The sequence below is a fragment of the Desmodus rotundus genome, chromosome 2 (genome assembly GCF_022682495.2).
Source record: "Desmodus rotundus isolate HL8 chromosome 2, HLdesRot8A.1, whole genome shotgun sequence".
Lineage (NCBI taxonomy): Eukaryota > Metazoa > Chordata > Mammalia > Chiroptera > Phyllostomidae > Desmodus > Desmodus rotundus.
This window is the reverse complement of record NC_071388.1, coordinates 192,745,543-192,765,767: the sequence shown is the minus strand read 5'-3', so window position 1 is coordinate 192,765,767 and position 20,225 is coordinate 192,745,543. Positions and strand designations below refer to the sequence as shown.

At 39.7% G+C, this 20,225-nt stretch overlaps 1 protein-coding gene across 3 annotated transcripts in view; it reads right to left on the bottom strand.

Annotated features, from left to right (window-relative positions):
• XRCC5 (X-ray repair cross complementing 5) overlaps positions 1 to 20,225 on the bottom strand; it is a 95,280-nt gene that overhangs the window by 15,603 nt on the left and 59,452 nt on the right. The window lies entirely within an intron of this gene.

Below are 20,225 nucleotides of genomic sequence, written 5' to 3'. Positions count from 1 at the left end.
ACGGCTCAAGAGCCTCATGGCCAGTATGCACAACACTTCTTTTCCAGGCGGGGAGGGGGTAGTGGAATGAGATGGAAAATTTCATTCCAAAAGTTTATTTTGGGAAGTTTGTGTAGTGTTTACTGATATTTGTCAAGAAATAAAATTTAATTTCTAAAATGCTTAGAATTATAGCTAAATGTTCCATTTGGCTATAATTTTTATTTTATTATTGTTCAATTATAGTTATCTGCATTTTCTCCCCACCCCTCCCCACAACCCCATCCAAACCCACCTCCCTCCCTTGCTTCCACCTGTCCCCTTGGTTTTGTCCATGTGTCCTTTATAGTAGTTCCTGAAAACCCTTCTCCCCACTGTCCCTTTCCCACTCCCCTCTGGCTATTGTTAGATTATTCTTAACTTCAATGACTCTGGTTATATTTTGTTTGCCTTTTTCTTTTGTTAATTATGTTCCAGTTAAACGTGAGATCATACGGTATTTGTCCCTCACCACCTGGCTTATTTCACTTAGCATAATGCTTTCCAGTTCCATCCATGCTGTTGCAAAGGGTATAAGCTCCTTCTTTCTCTCTGCTGCGTAGAATTCCATTGTGTAAATGTACCATAATTTTTTGATCCACTCATTTGCTAATGGGCATTTAAGTTGCTTCCAGCACTTGGCTATTGTAAATTTCGCTGCTATAAACATTGGGGTGCACAGGTTCTTTTGAACTGGTATTTCAGGGCTCTTAGGGTATAATCCCAGCAGCGGAATTGCTGGGTCAAAAGGAAGTTCCATTTTTAGTTTTCTGAGGAAATTCCATACTATTTTCCACAGTGGCTGCTCTAGTCTGCATTCCCACCAACAATGTACTAGAGTTCCCTTTTCTCTGCATCCTCTCCAACATTTGTTTGTTGAATTGTCTTTGTTCACCATTCTGACCAGTGTTAGGTGGTATTTCATTGTGGTTTTAATTTGCATCTCTCTGATGGCTAGTGATGCTGAGCATCTTTTCATGTGTCTCTGGACCCTCTGAATGTCTTCCTTGGAGAAGTGTCTGTTCAAGTCCTTTGCCCATTTTTTAATTGGGTTTTTGTGTTCCTGGAGTGGAGTTGTGTGAGTTCTTTATATATTTTGGAGATCAGACCCTTGTCCGAGGTATCACTGGCAAATATGTTTTTCCATACAGTTGGTTTTCTTTTCATTTTAATGCTTTTTTCTTTAGCCATGCAGAAGCTCTTTAATGATGAGGTCCCATTTGTTTATTCTTTCCTTTATGTCCCTTGCTTTATGGGACATATCTGTGAAGATGTTGCTGCGTGGAATGTCTGAGATTTTCCTGCCAATGTTTTCCTCTAGGACTTTTACGGTGTTGTGACTTATTTTTAAGTCTTTTATCCACCTTGAAGTTATTTTTGTGTATGGTGTAAGCTGGTGATCGAGTTTCATTTTTTTGCATGTAGCTGTCCAGATCTCCCAACACCATCTGTTGAAGAGGCTGTTTTTGCTCCATTTTATGCTCCTGCCTCCTTTGTCAAATATTAATTGACCGTAAAGGCTTGAGTTTATTTCTGGGCTCTCTGTTCTGTTCCATTGGTCTATGTGCCTGTGTTTATGCCACTACCAGGCTGTTTTGATTACAGTGGCCTTGTAATACAGTTTGATATCAGGTATTGTGATCCCTCCTGCTTTGTTCTTCTTTCTCAAAATTGCTGCAGCTATTCAGGGTCATTTATGGTTCCATATAAATTTCTGAAATGTTTGTTCTCTATCTGTGAAATATGTCATGGGTACTTTAATAGGGATTGCATTGAATGCATAAATTGCTTTGGGCAGTACGGCCATTTTGATGATGTTAATTCTTCCAATCCATGAGCATAGTACATGCTTCCATTTGTTTGTGTCTTCCTTAATTTCTTTCTTCAGTGTTGTGTAGTTTTCTGAGTACAGATCTTTTACCTCCTTGGTTAGATTTATTCCTAGGTACTTTATTTTTCTTGTTGCTATATCAAATGGGATTTTTTTCCTGATTTCTGTTTCTGCAGTTTCGTTGTTGGTGTACAGGAATGCCTTTGATTTCTGAGTATTGACTTTGTATCCAGCTGTTTTGCCAAATTCATTTATTAGGTCAAGTAGTTTTTTGGTGGAGTCTATAGGATTTTCCATGTACACTATCATGTCATCTGCAAACAGTGACAGTTGTGTTTCCTCCTTTCCAATTTGGATGCCTTTTATTGCTTTTTCTTGTCTGATTGCTGTGGCTAGGACTTCCAGTACTATGTTGAATAGGAGTGGTGAGAGTGGGCATCCTTGTCTTGTTCCTGATCTTAGTGGGAAAGCTCTAAGTTTTTGTCCATTGAGTATGGTGTTGGCTGTAGGTCTCTCATATATGGCCTTTATTATGTTGAGGAATGCTCCCTGTATTCCCACTTTCCTGAGTGTTTTTATCATAAATGGGTGCTGTACCTTATCAAATGCTTTTTAGCATCTATTGATATGATCATGTGATTTTTGTGTTTCATTTTGTTTATGTGGTGTATTATGTTCATTGATTTGTGAATATTGTACCATCCTTGCATCCCTGGGATGAATCCAACTTGATCATGGTGTATGATCTTTTTAACGTATTGCTGGATGAAGTTTGCCAAAATTTTGTCAAGGATTTGAGCATCTATGTTCATTAGCGATATTGGCCTGAAGTTTTCTTTCTTTGTTATGTCTTTATCTGGTTTTGGGATTAGGATGATGTTGGCTTCATAAAAAGAGTTTGGGAGTCTTCCATCTTCTTGCATTTTTTGAAATAATCTGTGGAGGATGGGGTTAGCTCTCCCTTAATTGCTTTGTAGAATTCTCCCGTGAAACAGTCTGGCCCAGGGCTTTTGTGTGTGGGAAGCTTTTTGATTACTGTTTCAATTTCATCAGGTGTTATGGTCTGTTCAGGCTTTCTGCTGCTTCTTCACTGAGTTTTGGAAGATTATATTTTTCTAGAAATTTGTCCATTTCATCTAGGTTTTCAAATTTCTTGGTATATAGTTCTTCGTAGTAATTTCTTACAATCCTTTGTATTTCTGTGGTATCAGTTGTAATCTCTCCTCTTTCATTTCTGATTGTGTTTATTTGGGTCCTCTCTCTTTTTTTTCTTGATGAGTCTGCTTAAAAGCTTGTTGATTTTGTTTATCTTTTCAAAGAAGCAGCTCCTGGATTCATTGATCCTTAGAATCGTGCTTTTGGTCTCCATGTCATTTAATTCTGCTCTGATCTTGGTTATTTCCTTCCTTGTACTTGCTCTGGGTTGTCTTTGTTGTTGTTCAAGTTAATGTATTGGAAATTTTTATTAAATTAATATTAAATGTCAATTATGACCCGAACAATGTCCTGACTTTGAGTAGAGCAAAAGAAGGCTAAAATGTCCTTCACATGAAAGTTTTCTATTCTTTTAAAATATTTTATTATTTATGCTATTATAATTGTCCCAATTTCCCCCCCTTCACCACCTTCTACCTAGCCTTCCATAGGAGGATTCATAGTCCATCCCCACACCACTGCCCATGTCTATGGGCCATTTACATGTGTTCTTTCACAAACCCCTCTACCTTCTTTCAATCAGCCTCACCCTCCTAACCCCTCTAACAGCTGTCAGTGTATTCCCTGATTCTATGCCTCTGGTTCTATTTTGTTGGTTCATTAGTTTATTTTGTCAACTTATAATTGAGATTCTATAGTATTTGTCTTTTACTGACTGGCTTATTTCACTTAGCATAATAGTCTCCATTTCCATCCATGCTGTTGTAAAAGGTAGGAATTTCCTTCTTTTTTTCCATTTCGGATTTCAAATACTATGTCGTCATTTGTTTATTTGTTTTTAAATTGTTGTTGCTTTTTATCCCCCTCCCCCCTGAATTTAGGGGCCACTGGGGTAATTAAAAACTGCCTTTCCTGAAATATTCATAATAGCTAGATCCTCTAGTCTCTCCCCTAACCCATTTAGGATTAATGTTAAACAGTGCAAGACAGTAAAAAATAATGAGGCAGGGATACTCCATCTTCTACCAATCTAGGTCAAATTAGGAAATACCAGCCTCATCTTAATTTAATAATATCCTTTAGAGTAGGAAGTCATTGCTACATATCTTTTGCCCTCAGTTGAGCAAATAATCTGCATGCTGCTCAGGAGTCTACATTCCATAAGTACTTAATAAACAACAACTATCAGCCAGCAATGTCATAAATGCTACAGAAAGAGAAAATACATTAATAATGTTATCATTCCCAAGGTGGATTGCAACTTGGGGCTGCCTTATAAACAAACAGACGATTCTTCAGCATAAAAGCAGAGAAAAACAGAAACAAAGTCATAAGGGAACTTCAGTTGCTGGGCGGATCAAAACTTACCCTTCTGATCTATGTAGAAGAACAAACCAAGGAGATATGCACCTTCATGGCTTAAAGGCTCATTCTCACTTGTCCCCTGAACCCACTCACTAGCTGGCTGTTTGGCAAGTTGAATGGTCAAGATCGTCTAAGGCTGCGTCTGCCATAACCAAGGCCTCACCTGAGCATTCCAACAGTTACGAATGTGTGCATACAATACAAATGCAAACTACTTTCAGGCTCGCCTAAGAGGCCACTCACTGAATCACAGTAACCTGAGCACTGCTCAGCACCTATGATAGGCAGGACGCCTGGTCACCAACTTATTCCCTAAGCTCTTACAGCATGTGAAAAGGATTCAAAAACTGGATAAAGTACTTCCTAATATAGTAAAACGTTTGCAGGGAGAGAAAATATGCCCAGTAACCATTTCATCTCTTCTACCAAGTAGGAGACGATAATCTCCATTATAAAAAAATACCTAACAAGCTTAAGAGATTAAAGAAACACTTCCCTGCAATTTCTGAAATCTTTACCAATGTATCCTGCAGCAGTAAATTAATATCCAACAACAATTCAAAGGAGAGACTGTTCAGATGGGTTTTTCTAAAGAAGGTAAACAATACAACCCTGATTGGCAGGCACAGCAGAAAACCATCAATAAAGGCTCAAAGCAACAAAAGCTATCTCCCTTTTTCAGCTGAGAAAGATAAAGCAACAAATGTTTGATATTTCCTATACCACTTAGAGCGGCCTGCTTTATTAGATAGTTTGATATAAAGTTCATTCCGAGTTACATATCTGGGCACAAATAAGAGCCTTCACAGGTCAATTGGCAACAATCCCAGAGATTCCAAGTGTCTCATTTCTTTTGAATGAGAATGAGGGATCTTTTAGGGTATAATGTAAATGTTCCTCTATGCTTGATTTATTTATCATTTTCCTTAACTTTATCTGGTATATATTTGTTGTGTAACTGCTATGTGTAAGATACTATGCTGTGTTCTGTGGAAGACTGAGTGAAGTTGACGGTAAGATCCTTGCCTTTGAGGACCTCACACTCTAATAGAAGATATAACAGACATACACAAAACTAGTAATTGGAGGTAAATGTGAAGAATGCTATGGAAATGTATCAACTGATCTGAATTTTTGAAATGTGTGGTGACTATAAGAAAGTGTCATGAAACAACACGGCTTTCCAGCTGAGTGATGCCAAGTAACATTTGGCCACAACTTAGCAGCAAACAGAGTGAAAAAAAGTTGGAAGACCAGAGGTGGAAAAGCACGTGGTGTGCCTGAAGAAAAGCAAATGGTCCAGCACATGGAGCACATGGACAAGAGTACAGGAAGAAATGAAAGGAGTAAGAATTAGACAAGAAGAGGTTGGAGGGAAGGGAATGCCAAAAAGAAAGAACAACACATGTTAAGAAGTCCTGAGTTGGGATAGAGCTTGGCTCTTTTAGAAAGTGTGGGAAGTAAAGGGTTCAAAGGAACTACAACTTTTAGAGGCTGGAAAGAGAAAAGGGAGCTGGTGAAGGAGGCTCAGAAGAAATGGTCAGGGAGATGGGTGAAGACCAGAAGGACACAGTGTCACAGATACTAAGAGAAGAGATGAACCGTTATCTGCTGTGTAATATATAAATAACATTATATATTATTATTACATAAAGACTGGAAGGAAAAGAGTATAAAGAACACAAGGGGTTAAGGACTGACACTTAGGGAGCCCTCAGACCCCAGAGCCCAAGGAGCCCCTCAGTAAATAAATACTGAGCCGCTTTGCAAAAACACAGCTTTCTGACCCACTTTATCTTGAAATATGATGGAACACACACACAGTTGTCATCTTCAGAGAAAAATATTCAAAAGAGACTAAAATAAAGTAAATCCAAAGCCAACAATCCATTTGCAATAACGACAGGGGAAAGAAGGAATTCAAAGAAAAGGAAGTAGGAATGTCAATACCCAGTTTCTATTTAAGAATGAAGTTCTTGCGTATTTGTGGGCATATTCAGATTTAGTTTCCTTATTTACATATTAGACTGTTCTATGCCTTTCTCCAGAAGGCTCAGGAACACAGGCAGATGAACACTGCCAAACCTCCAACAGATCCAGCAAGTACTAAGAACCAGATTTTGTCCTTCTGGAAATAATCCGTTACATGGTCCATGCCTCTGACCCATGATTCTGAATTCTGTCCCTCTCCCTGGACTGTCTGTGGTTCACTAACTATAAGGAGCCATTTACCACTAGTGAATAGCCATTATGGATGATACTTTAATATATGAGAACAGGATGTGGACAAGAAAGAGGCTTCCCTTCCCAAGTATGATGGCACTCCATATTTTCCTGCCACTTTTAATACAAGTAAAATGCAGAAAAGGCTGACAAAAATAATATTCTTCTTGGGCTGTATTATGCTTTTGACCCCCCCTTCCTTCCAGTCCCAAATAAAGGAAATGCTGACCACTGGGGTGCTTTTCTTTGCTTCTGCGTCAATTACAGGGCTAAGGAATGGCTGTCAGTCTTCACGGCTGAGTAAGTCACATTCTCAATTATAATTCACCAAATGCTTTTCAGAATTAGTCAGAGGCTCAGTAATACTCATTAGTAGCTAATATAAAAAATGGCCATGGAAGGGCCATCCATCTTAGGGTCCCAAGTCAGGCAAGGGCCTTCATTTATATCAATGAGTCTTCAAAATCAAAACGTCTGTTCTGACTTTCAAAAATGACTGTTCTGGATTTTGAGGTTTTAAAAATGGGCATTATATATTGATCCCAAATCTCACATGAGTACAAATTGTTGATACACAAAATCAGTCTCAAAACAATGATACTTTAGTGTTACATTAGAATGCTGTCCAGATTCAGAAGGGTTACATAAGAGGAAATGGCAGTTTTCTTGTTTAATAGAAATGTATGTTCTCCCTCTCTGGAGAAAACATTCAACACCTTTCCAAGGCCCATGAAATGAATCACCTCTCTTCTTGCTGCAGTCACCAGGGCCAGAACACCTGGGACCATGTGCTCGTCGGCCTCCGACTTTACATTCACTCACCACCCTGTCCTCTGCCAAGATGTTTCCAACAAAGTGGAAGGAAGTCATTTATTGTGGGTTGTTTTTCCTCTATCAGACAGAGCCAAAAAATAAAATAAACAATAAAAGAGCAGTAGGTTCACTCATTTGTCACATACTACACAGAAAGGACAGGAAAGCCATTTCAAATGGCATTGCCGAATCCAGGTATCATTCAAGATATCTCCCAATATAATTCTTCTCACTGTCTCAACGCTTTATTTGAGTCTTGCTTATTGAAGAGGTGCACGTTTTGCAGATATCAGCAGTGAAATCATTTTAAATGTTAGGAACAGATTTACATAGCCAATTACAATGAGATCTTTATAAAACAACATGAAAAAGTGACAATAAAATTCAAGCACCAAAATCAAATAAGTATCTGGTCAAGTCAGCCATTAAGAGAATAAAAAGAAATATTATCTATCAACAAATAAACCTCTAAGCAAATAGTCCAATCGGCTGCTAATTAAATCTATATGTAAATTATAATCACCGTTTTAAGCCAGTAATTTACAAGAAACATTTGCCTGATAAGAAAATGAGTCTGGCCCTAGCTGGTGTGGCTCAGTGGACTGAGCACGGGCCTGCAAACCAAAGGGTCACCAGTTGATTCCTACTCAGGGCATATGCCTGGGCTGGGGGCCAGGTCCCCAGGAGGGGGTGCTCTAACACACATTGATGTTTCCCTCCCTCTGCCTCCCTTCCCCATTCTAAAAATAAATAAAATCTTAAAAAAAATAAAGAAAGAAAACGAGTCTGTTTTAATATAGGCAACTAAAACAGAAAAAGATCATAAAACAGGCTTCCTTATGTCTCCTTACTACAGAATATAAACTGACCATTGTGGGTAGAGGCTGTGTGTATACCAGTCAGGGCCCTACAAGAACAGAAATCACTGAATTTTTAACCCAAGACATTTAGTGCAGGCGATTGTTACACAGGTGATGAAAGGGAGGGGAGGAGAGGGAAGGGAAGGGAAGGAAGAGGAGTGTACCTAGGGTTCAGAGGCAGGTCTTACCAGAGCCAAGCCACAGAGGACTGAAGATGCTGCCAAACACATCCAGGAAGAAAGAGAAATACCCTACCTCCTTCATCTTGCTTTACTTCCCACCAATCTCCCACCAGCATCTTCCATTGGCTGAACCCAGTAGGAAACCAGCAGATGTGGAAGCCTGGGAAATGCAACCTGCTCTGCTCCACCCCTCCCCCCAGATCAGATGCACAAGGAAAGAGTGAGGAGTGGATCCAGGGATTAGGGGCACAACGTGTTTATTATAAACCCACAAAGGTGCACACCCCATTTTATGCACTAGATATTTCCAGGAGATAGAAATTAACAAGGTACTCTTTAAATAATAAAGAAAGATAAAAAGTACAGATTTTTTTTCTTTCCAGTGAGATAGAATACAATGAAATTCAATTGACGTTATTAAAAAGGTTTGCAAGCATATTTAAAGCTTTTCCCAGCCATTTAAAGTTTTTAAAAGCTGTACTTCTACAAAAAACAGAATTAGGTAAAAACAAAACAAAACAAAACGTGATTTCACTCCCATCTGAAAGATCTGTAGAGCAACACACACTTCCCCTCCCTTCAGGTCTGACACTGAAATGCGGCAGGCTGCCACACGTCGCGTGGACCGTGGTGATAAACCAGAGGACCTGGAAATGACTGAACTTCTCCCGTGGTTCATGTCCTATTGAAAGTCAAATGTGTTATTTCTTCTAAAAATTTACATATAAAAAAAGGTATCCTAAATATTTTTCCTCTAAATGACAAAAGATATGCTGACTTATTTCTTCATTATCTTTCATGCTTCCACTCCCAAAGAGTTCAGATCTAACATACCAGGAAGAATTTGCCCTGAATGTGCTCCTTGGCCTCCGTACTCTTGTTTCCAGTTTAGTGGTCCTTAATGAAACAGTCTTATTGGGGAAAAAGAAATCACTGGGTGGCAACAAAAGAAACCGAGAACTAAGAAAAAAAGTATAAGCTTTTTGAACCTAAGAAGGCTTATTCAAATGTCTCGTTTTTCAGCAGCGGCTTGTGAATCAGACATGGCTCTCTCCTGCTCTTTGCCCTTTCTCTGTCCTTCCTCCTTTTAGAAATGTTCTGGCCAGACTCTGGCCAAGACTTCCTCAGCCAGCAGACAGAAGTTGCCTGTCTCCCTTTTAAGAGGGAAAAAGTCAGCAGATACCACACAGAAGAGAACACCACAGCTACAATACTACGCATGACCAGTGGCACAGGAAATTGAACTAAGGTATGTGAAGTGCTGACTACCTCAACTGTACAGATACAGCCCTGGTTGCTTTATTATTATTATTTTCTTACCAATAACTAAAAAACTCAATTAAAACCTCACCATTTAGACTCCCCAAGTTCAGTCACAGCCCATTTTTTCATGCTTAACGATTTTCTCATTAACTGCAGTAATTTCTTACAAATTGCACTAATAAAAGTTAAGTCCTGCTGGGTGTTTTCCCCCTTTGTAAATGCAGCCTTTTCATTGAAGTGTTAAATTAAAACCCCAGGCACAAGGCAGAGTAAATGCAAACCTTCATTGTCAGAATCTGTTCTTGCAGACTATGAGACCTCTCTGTTTCATTTTTGTTTTTATTTGAGTTTACTGTGAGTCCTACTTTGTAGCCACAGGAAGAAAGATATTGAAGATCTCTTGGTCTTAGCTTACTCTAGAAAATAGGTGGTAAGTGCAAGCCGTTGAGAGACTAGAGACATGGCATCCAGGGAGCCCGCTGTCTGTAAGCTCACTTCATGTAAGAGAACATTGTAACAAGTCTTTTTCATTCTGGAAGGATAGTATTTCTCATCTTAAGTAACTTGCGTGTGAGACCAGATCTGTTCCCAAGTCAGCTGAAAAATTTTGTTTCCTGTTCAGTGGTGGGTTCTATGACATTCTATGGTCTTTTTTTTTTTAATCAAAATATTCAATTTAAGCACTCAAGACCCACTGAACACGTTCCACAAAATCTGAAGGTTATCAATTAATATTTACAGGGCATACAGCAGTTAACTAAAGACCAGAGAAAACCCACTCTAGTGTAACTAATTCCCCCAATCCAGAAAGTAGGGCACTTAAAGTAGAAAATCGGGACACAATGCTACTTTAAGAAACTAACGAAAGATCTCATGAAATGAGAGTGATTTCTCCAGCTTGTTTATGTAACATACGTGTGTGTGCCATATGCTGGAAAGTATATTGTGGGGGTGGAGGTAGACAGCAGAGAGGGCAAAGAAAGGTCTCCACAATTTTTTAAGGTCCTAGAATTCTAAAACTTGGCAAAGCTCACTACAATAAAAGACATGTAGAAGAATTAAGAACCTTACCATCTAAACCTGATCGCACTCCAGTAGGAGGAAGGCAGAATGTGAGATGACAGTGTTTGGACTGTAGCAATTTTACCGTACCTGTCTAGCTTCATACCTGCGCGGATCTCATCAAACTAGTGTAGGAAGCAAGCAGAAGGAACCAAGTAGCCATAGTAACAGTGTAGCCAAGAAGAAACACTCCGGAACAGGAGACCAATCTGGCAATGGGATCCAATTAGAAGTGGGTAATTGAATGTAACTGAAATTCATGTATTAGTTGAAGAGATGCACTGAGTGATGAATCAGACTCCTCAGCAAGGAGAAGCAGGTGGCCACTGGCCGAATGTACTTTTGTGGATTATGGAGTGGGAGGTGGCGCACAATGCTTTATGATGCCTCAGAAATTTGAGTCATTCTTTAAAGAAAATATCAAGTACCAGAAATTTGACAACTGTACTACATGTGGTAAATCTTTCTAAACGTGGATAAGTAACGGCGCCCAGTGCTTATGTGGTATCTTCTCGTAAGGACCCTTCAGATCCTTCTTTTTCCCTTCATGTTTTCCTTTATCTTTTCTTGACTTTGTGAAGAAAGTTGTATAGTACTGTACCACTCAAAATATACACACGTTATCTTTCTCTACTTTTTGATAGGGCTAAAATTTATGAATTAATCTAAAGAACCTGAAAATCAATGCTACTATAATTCTAAATTCAAATTGTTATTATTCCCAAGTACTGCTTTGTTGAACAATGGAAATTAAAAAAATGACTATTAGGCAGAAGTACTTAGAACATAAAAACAGATGGAGGTTACTGGATGGCAGACTAGCAGCAGCATCTGACAACAACTCACATTACAATAACACCACTATGCACATTTGACAATGACTCACACTGCAATAAAAATCCTACTGATGGTGGACCAGCAGCAGCATCTCTGACAGTGGCTCACACTGCAATAAAACTCCTACTGATGGTGGTGGACCAGCAGCAGCATCTCCAACAGTGGCTCACACTGCAATAAAACTCCTACTGATGGTGGTGGATCAGCAGCAGCATCTCTGACAGTGGCTCACACTGCAATAAAACTCCTACTGATGGTGGTGGACCAGCAGCAGCATCTCCGACAGCGGCTCACACTGAAATAAAACTCCTACTGATGGTGGTGGACCAGCAGCAGCATCTCCGACAGCGGCTCACACTGAAATAAAACTCCTACTGATGGTGGTGGACCAGCAGCATCTCCGACAGCGGCTCACAATGCAATAAAACTCCTACTGATGGTGGTGGACCAGCAGCAGCATCTCCGACAGTGGCTTACACTGCAATAAAACTCCTACTGATGGTGGTGGACCAGCAGCAGCATCTCTGATAGCGGCTCACAGTGCAATAAAACTCCTATTGCACATTAGCATCTATCCAAGGACATATTAACTTTTAAATCACAAGCATCTCTTTAGAATAGATAGGAAAAAAAGAATGGACATTCTTTGTGGAAGGGATATTATGAGCAAACACTGAGGCAGAAAAGCCAATGTTACAAGGGTATTATCAGGAATACAGTTTGGTTTGTGTTCAGGGGTCACAAAGGGGACCTGCAGAAGATGGGTCTGGAGTGGCAGGGTGGGACCAGATCATGAAAAGCCTGGAATGGGGCATCAATTTTAAAGACGTGGGGAATAATTAAGAAAGGCTGGCCCATAATCAAACTGGCCCATAAGAAGCCAGACAAATACCAACATATGGAATGAGTTGAAGGAGAACAACTCTAGAGGATAACTAATACAGAATACTGTAACTGTCTAATGGTGAAGTAATGAAAACCTGAATTAGAATGGTGGTAGTTAGAATGGAAAAGGAAGAGACAGATCTGGAAAATGATTAGAAATTAGAAGAGAATTAGAAACGGGTACAAAGTGGCCAGAAATGATCAACAGTAAACTCAAGAGGCGAAACAACAGTAGCAGCAAGAGTCCCTTATTTCTGGGGAAAGCCCTATTAGTACCCACAGCACCAGGACACCCCACCAGTTAGGCTGCTGCCTCGCTGGGGACAGGCATCCTTTCCTGAGCCCTCTCCTCTCCAGCCTTTTATGACTCAGGTTATGCCCATCCGCTCCACCAATTCTTCCTCAAACTGGTCACCCACTTGTATCTGTACCCATACTCTGCCTTCAGTCTTACTGTCTTGGATGAACTATCCATGCATCTAAATTACCTTCTTCCTCCTGTGCCCCAGACCCCACACCTCTCTCCCACTCAAGGATTTCATCCAGTCTCATACTTTATAAAGTACCTCTATGTTGACTTCTCCCAGATCTTTTCTCCAAAGTCCAGACCTACATAACCAACTTAATATATCCTCTCTTTCTAAGTAGCAATTCCTTCCAATTGCTTAGGCCAAAAATCTTGCAAGTCATCCCTGACTCGTTTCTTTCTCTCATCCCTTAGATTCAAACCATTAGCAAAACCTGCCAATTATACTTCCAAAACATATCAAGAATCTGACCTCTTCTCACTACCTCCAATACTACCTCTGTCACTTGGATTACTACAGTAGCCTTCTAAGTTACCTGCTTACTTCAGCCTTGCCCATTTGCAACGCAGCAGCCAGAGCACCTTTTACAACACATAAGTCAATCAGACCATTCTCTACTTAGAGCTCTTCAGTGGTGCCCATTCTACTCAGAGTAAACTAGAAGGCTGTACATGATGTGCGCCCAGCTACCTCTCTGATCTCATCTTCTGACTCTTTCCTCCAGCCAAAGTGGCCTTCTTAAGGCTCCTTCTAGACAAAGGCAAACACACTCCTGCTTCAGGCGAGCACGGTGCTCTCTCTGTCTGCAAAGCTCTCCCCAGAGATGCCCCCAGTCTCTCTTCTCCACTCTCCTCAACTCTCTGTTCATATGATACCCAAGAAGCGAGTCTTCCTTGATCCTCTGCACAAAATCATAAGCCTATCTCACCCCAGCATTCACTCTCCCACCATCATGTTTTAATTTTTCAATGTGCTGTTGTGAGTTGACCTTATTTGAACACAGGATCCTTGGATAAAATAAATAAAACTACAGATGAGTAGTTTCCTTATAAGAGGTAGATTTGAACACAGACACACAGAGAGAGATCCATGGAAAGATGGAGGTAGAGATTGGAGTGACGCATCTATAAGCCAAGGAAGCCGAGGATTGCCAGCTGTCACCAAAAGGTAAGAGTGGGGCATGGAATAGATTCTCCCTTGACTGCTCATTTGGAACCAACCCTTCTGACACCTTGATTTGGGACTTCTAGCCTCCAGAACTGTGAGAACATGAATTGCTGTTGTTTTAAGCCAGCCAGTTTGTGATACTTTTTTACAGCAGCCCTAGGAAACTAACTCAAGTGCTTATCAGCATTCATATATTTTCTCTTGCTTACTGTCTTTGCCTTGGCACAATGAGTAGCACCAAGTAAGATGCTACCCATGTGCTGAGTGGATCTAGGCCTCACTGGTTTCTTCCTCTAAAAAGCCTACAGAATGAAGACGTCTTTTTGTGTTCCTTCAATTAAAACCCACACACTGCCTATTAGGTATAGGTTATCACTATGGGAAATGGCCACCCTAGGACTTTTTATTGTCACTCCCTTTGCCTTAATTTTATAGATATAAAAATGGTTAAAGTAAAGCTCTATGGAATGGAAATACACCGACAAAAGTAACGGGCTGTGAAGAGAAGGGTGCAGGTGCGTCTGAATGAGATAATCCCCAGCACTGCCGTGGCTGTATGCATGCAGGCCCCTTTCTTGTTGCTTACCAACTACGACTTACTCCATCCCAGGTTGTTATAAGCTTTTTTTTCTCCTTGTAGATCAAACTGCTTAATCCCACTGGGAATGAGGGGTTCCCAAAATGTACTGCCTATAGCTGTAACCCCCAATTTTCCATACCCCAAAACAACGAACCATCCTGACTAAAATACAGAGCATTAACAGGGATCGGCAGGGTTATTTCTATGAAGAGAGAGTAAGAAAACAAGGTAAAGAACGTGGGTATCAGGAGGGTTTGGAAGAGAGGGGGGCAATGAAGAAGAAGACTTCCCCTCTTTAACTTTATGTACAACTACATAACTATTTGGTTTTTTCCCAGTGAGCATGTACTTATTTTTTAATGAGGAAAAGCCACAGGAGCAACTAAATCATCTTGAGACATATAAGAGGCTAGCATGTAGGTAGACAGTAATAGTTGTTTCTATTCCAGTGAGTCCTAAGTGGAAAGACATTTTTCATAGGTTGGTATTTACTAATGGTGAAGCTTAAAATACTTCTAGTTCATTGATCTTTTTATTTCTCGTTTTATTCTTTCTGAACCATTTACTTCTTTCTGTTTATTTCTCATATACTAAAGGCTGGTATTAAAAAGGACCTTAGAAATTATTTAATTTCACCCACTGTTCCTAAGAAAGTGTACTAATTTGAACCAGATTTGCTGCAGGCAAATTTTATTTTTGCTTTGTAGATTCAACCCTCCCTATAATTAAACACATTTTTTTTTCTTTAAGATTTTATTTTTGAGAGGGGAAGGAAGGGAGAGAGGGAGAGAAACATCAATGTGTGGTTGCCTCTCAAGCACCCATTATGGGGATGTGGCCTGCAACCCTGATATGTGTGCCCTGACTGGGAATCGAACCACCAACCCTTTGGTTCGCAGGCTGGTGCTCAATCCACTGAGCCACACCAGCCAGGGTTAATTAAACACATTTAAAATTCCAATACATGAGTCTTGCTGGTTGCATTATAGTCCATCTAAGAAGTAAGCAGAAATGGGAACAATTATGTCATAATCTAACCTTAGTTATTCCATATATGTTCTTCTCAGTGTATTAGATAAATAATGAATGAAATAATGAAATAAACCTTGAGAAACAGCACCAAAGAAACAAATAAAAGGAGGGAATCATGAATCTATAATTTTCCCATGTCTATAAACATTAACCTAAGAATTCTATTACCAAAATACACATTGTCAAAAATAAAATAAAATACCTATTGTCACTAAAATGTAAATTGGCTTTCATTATTCTCAACTAATAATCTTTGTGCTCTAACAAGTTCCTGAAATCTACACAATTTTTCTTGTACTGAGTAAGCTTGTCATTTACTAATACAAATGAATTTCTCCTGTGAAGTGGAGGATTTTGAAACACAAACATAATTTTGCAATACATGTGTTTTTTTTAAATTCTCATACCTGACACGCTTTATTAAAGTACACTTTAGTACCTGAACTGACAATGTTTTCTTTATTGCTACTCTGTAAAAATTCACTTGAGTCTCTAGATTTTTGTTTAGCTAGGTGAAGCAAAAATTATAAAGGTCTCACTAGCCCACAAAGTCTCAAGATGAATAATTTTCAATACTCAAAACATCATGGGGAACTAGTCAGAAAATCAACAAAGATACAGATTTGAACAAACTATCACCCTAACTGGCCTGACATTTATAGAACCTTCAATTGAACCACCACAGAACACACATTCTTTTAAAGGGCATATGGAACATTTGTCAGAAAAGACTACATGCTAAACTATAAAACAAGTCTCAATAAATTTAAAAGAGTTAAAGCCATTCAAAATGGTTTCTAATCACAACAGAGTTAAAATAAAAATCAACAACAGGCCCTGGCTGGTGTGGCTCAGTGGACTGAGCATTGGCCTATGAAGTGAAAGGTCACCAGTTCGATTCTTGATCAGGGCACATGCCTAGGTTGTGGGCCAGGTCCTCAGTTGGGGGCGCATGAGAGGCAACCAGTCACTGTTTCTCTCACACCTCCATGTGTCTCTCCCTCACTTTCTCCCTCCCTCCCCTCTCTCTAAAACTAACTAAATAAAAATCTTAAAAAAAATCAATACAGAAAGAAATTTGGAAATCTCCCACATTTGGAAATTAAATAATGCCCTTCTAAATAATCCAGGGTCAAAAAAGTAATCACAAAAGAAATTAGAAAGTATTTGAACTCAATGAAAGTGAAAACACGACATACCACAACATCACAATTTAGGATGTGCAGCTAAAGTACTGGCTAGAGGGCAATGTGTAGCTTTAAATGATTATATTAGAAAAGAAATGAGGCTTCAAATCAATAATCTAAGCTTCTTCATTAAGAAACTAGAAAAAGAAACCCAAATTAAATCTAAAGCAAGCAAAAGGAAGAGAATAATAAAGACCAGATTAGAAATCAATAAATTATAAAAAAAGAATGGTAATGGAGACAAACTAGTAAAACTAAAAGTTAGGATCTTCTATAAAAGGTAAATAAAATTCACTGTGAAAGTTAATAAAGAAAACCTCAACTGGCAATAAATAAGAGCAATTTAGCTACGAGATTTGTGGAGATTTACCACAGACAGAAGGGAGACACCGGATGTTTCTACCTCGGAGTAACCGCGAAGGCTCAGAGAGCAATCTCATCCTCAACGCACGGAAGAAACGCTACCAGATTCCAGGGGCAAGGACTTATCAAAGGTAGGTAGATCTCATCTGAGTATGGCTGCAGCGTTAGGGATGCAGGTCACTACCACTGAAAGACACAGGGAGAAAAGCTACAGGATTTCAGTAATGTAATAGGACAGAGGAAATGAAAATGAGCCTGTATGAGTCAGTTCAGGCTCCCATAACAAAACACCACGGACTATGTGGTTTTAACAACAGAAATCTATTTTCTCACAGTTCTCCAGGCTAGTGCCAGCATGGTCAGGGGTTGGTGAGGACTCTCTCTTCCTGGCTCAGAGTCACCTCCTTACTGCATTATCAGATGGCAGAGAGAGAAAAAGAGAAAGAACAGAGAGCACTAACTCTGGTATTTCTTTTTATGAGGACACTAATCCCATTATGAGGGCTACACTCTCATGACCCAGCAACCTCCAAAAGACCCCGTCTCCAAATACGATCACATTAGGAGTCAGGGTACTGACATATAGCAATTAGGGGGCGGGGACTTCAGCCTACACAAAGTTTGTTTAATCATGATGATTAACTAACAATTTTTCTTCAACTGTCCACAAGAAACTAAAAAAAAAGTAATAAAATAAAAAGTAGTTAACTTTTCTTCTATGTTCAAAGACATCTATGCTGGTACCATTTTCAAGCTGTGCTGAAACTCTGTGCTGGATCTGAACCAAAGTCCCTTCCCTTTTCTGGCCAAAGAAAGAGGCATACTGGTTTTTAAGTTTCACGTGGACACGAGTAACAGACAGCACCAGCCACATCAAATCATACCTGCCACTTCTTTCTATGTCAGCATATTTTTTGCCTTGGGCTTGCAATATAAAAGGGAAGGACCAAAAACACTTTTATTGTATTTAAGTGGGACTCCAAGCTGTTTCTAGGCGCCTCTTAACACATTTCAGCTGATTAGTGACTATTTTTAAAAAAGCCAAACATCCATCCTGAAACATCTTAATCGGTTAAGAGCTTCTGTTGTTTGCCTCAGCAGTCACTTTAAGTCGCTGATTAAAGCAGCTTGCACATCGGCACAATCTGAAATCAGTTTCCTTTTCCAACCAGCTGGCGTAAGAAGCAAGCTTGAAGACACCCCAACCCCGGGAGAACCAGGGCCATGCCCTGGATGACAGGGATCTACCACGCAGGGAAGAACTGTAGAATTTATAGGAGGTAAAGGGAGAACCATGAGCAAGAGAAACTGCCATGAGTAAGTACTTCAGGGGCTCCCTGCCTCACAGACCACTCACGGGCACTCAACGCAAGGGTGACCTTCGGCAGCAAGTTGGTAACACCCCCTTCCGCCGAAGCACCCATTATTATGTTTGCGGTGCCAGCAGAGCCCATGGTGAGCACCTGCCCCGATGCCCTGCTGGCGTGGGTCGTCAGGGCAAGAACCGCTCACCATGTTAAAAGCAGGCTGGAACAGATTCTGTGCTTTTCTAGTTGTTCAGACACGGGGAAAGCACTGATATGAGTTCCACATATTCAGCCAGAGATGAAAATATCCTTTCCATGTTTAACATAAAAACGGAAAAGACACTCAGCAGGTTTAAGGCAAGCGACTTTACCTCCTGGGACGAGAAAACAAACCACCGTCATACGTAACATATAGACTTCCTCTAATGCGCTCAGGAGAAATCTTCCTGTTCACTGAGAACACAACAACAGCAAATAGGCTTTTATTTTTATTTTATTGATACCAGTTGGCTCTCTTTCTGAACAGATAGCCAGGCTACATTTTATAAGAGCCATACCCTGTAATTAGACATATTCTGATCCACAGATTGACGAGAGCTTCACAGTTTAGAAGCTGAGTAGGAACGGAGAGAAGCATTTTCGGTGATGTTGGTAAAAACTGAGAACACTTTAAAATGGTTAGTTTTGATGGCCTTTGGCTTCTATGTCATGTCTTTTTAAATTTTTTCCTTTTTGTTTTCATTTCAATGACTTCATTTTAATTACTTGGTCAGTGAGTTTTCTTGTATTAAAATGCAAACTTTAGGGTAGTGTTGTGTCATCTAGAGAAATGCATGTCACAGTGAAGAAGCTGAAGCCACAGGAGGCCAAGAGCTGGCTCTCTGGAATCTGAGCCAGAGTTTCGCACACATCTGCAATCATCTGTGCAAAGTCATCTTAACCACCCTGGGACTCAGTCCACCCACGGGGCAGATGCGACAAGACACTAAGGGTCACTGATACATAATCGCCATGTCGAATAACAACACACACTTTTACAAGGTGTCCTTTCAGTTTCAAGAAGGCTGGTTTTTGTTTTTGAATGAGACTACTTGTTATTGATAAATAAGACATAAAATAAGCCTGGATTATCAAGTCCTGGGGTTTAACAATTTAGAAGTAAAAGCCAAAGAATGCAGTGAGGAACAAGTTAAGATCTTAAAAATATATATATAAAGCACAGACTAGCCTTCTAGAATCTGCACTCATGTCCACGGATTTTCTCCCTCATGACTTGATGCCTCACTGCTATTTTGGGAAAGGACTAAGAAAGTACGTCAAACTGTTAAAACTTTTGTAGAGATAAAGATGTTTAAAATTTCAGTTACTATTTGTATTTGTATCCTTCGAGATGTTCAAGGTATCTGACAGAACTTTTAAAAAAATTGACCATCTCTTTGCAAAACAACAGATAAAGGTCGTATTTTTATATTCTTATTTTTATCTGGAAAGGGCCATGGTAGGTTACATAATTCATACCCCCGATTACATAAATTGGGGCCCTTTAAAAAAAACACATGGGAAATTTCTCTTAGACTCCAACTCTTGAGAAACCACAATTTAGAGCTTGATTTGATGGTAGAAAATTATACATGTAAGTAAACCTCTGTGCAAAATGGGATAACATAGAAAAACAGAACTAAAAAACTTGTCTACTTGGGTTTGATGAATGATATACTTTTATTACTAATTATGCCACATTCTACCTAGTGCTGGAAGGTCTTAGAAGTAAATTTTAAGAAATACCC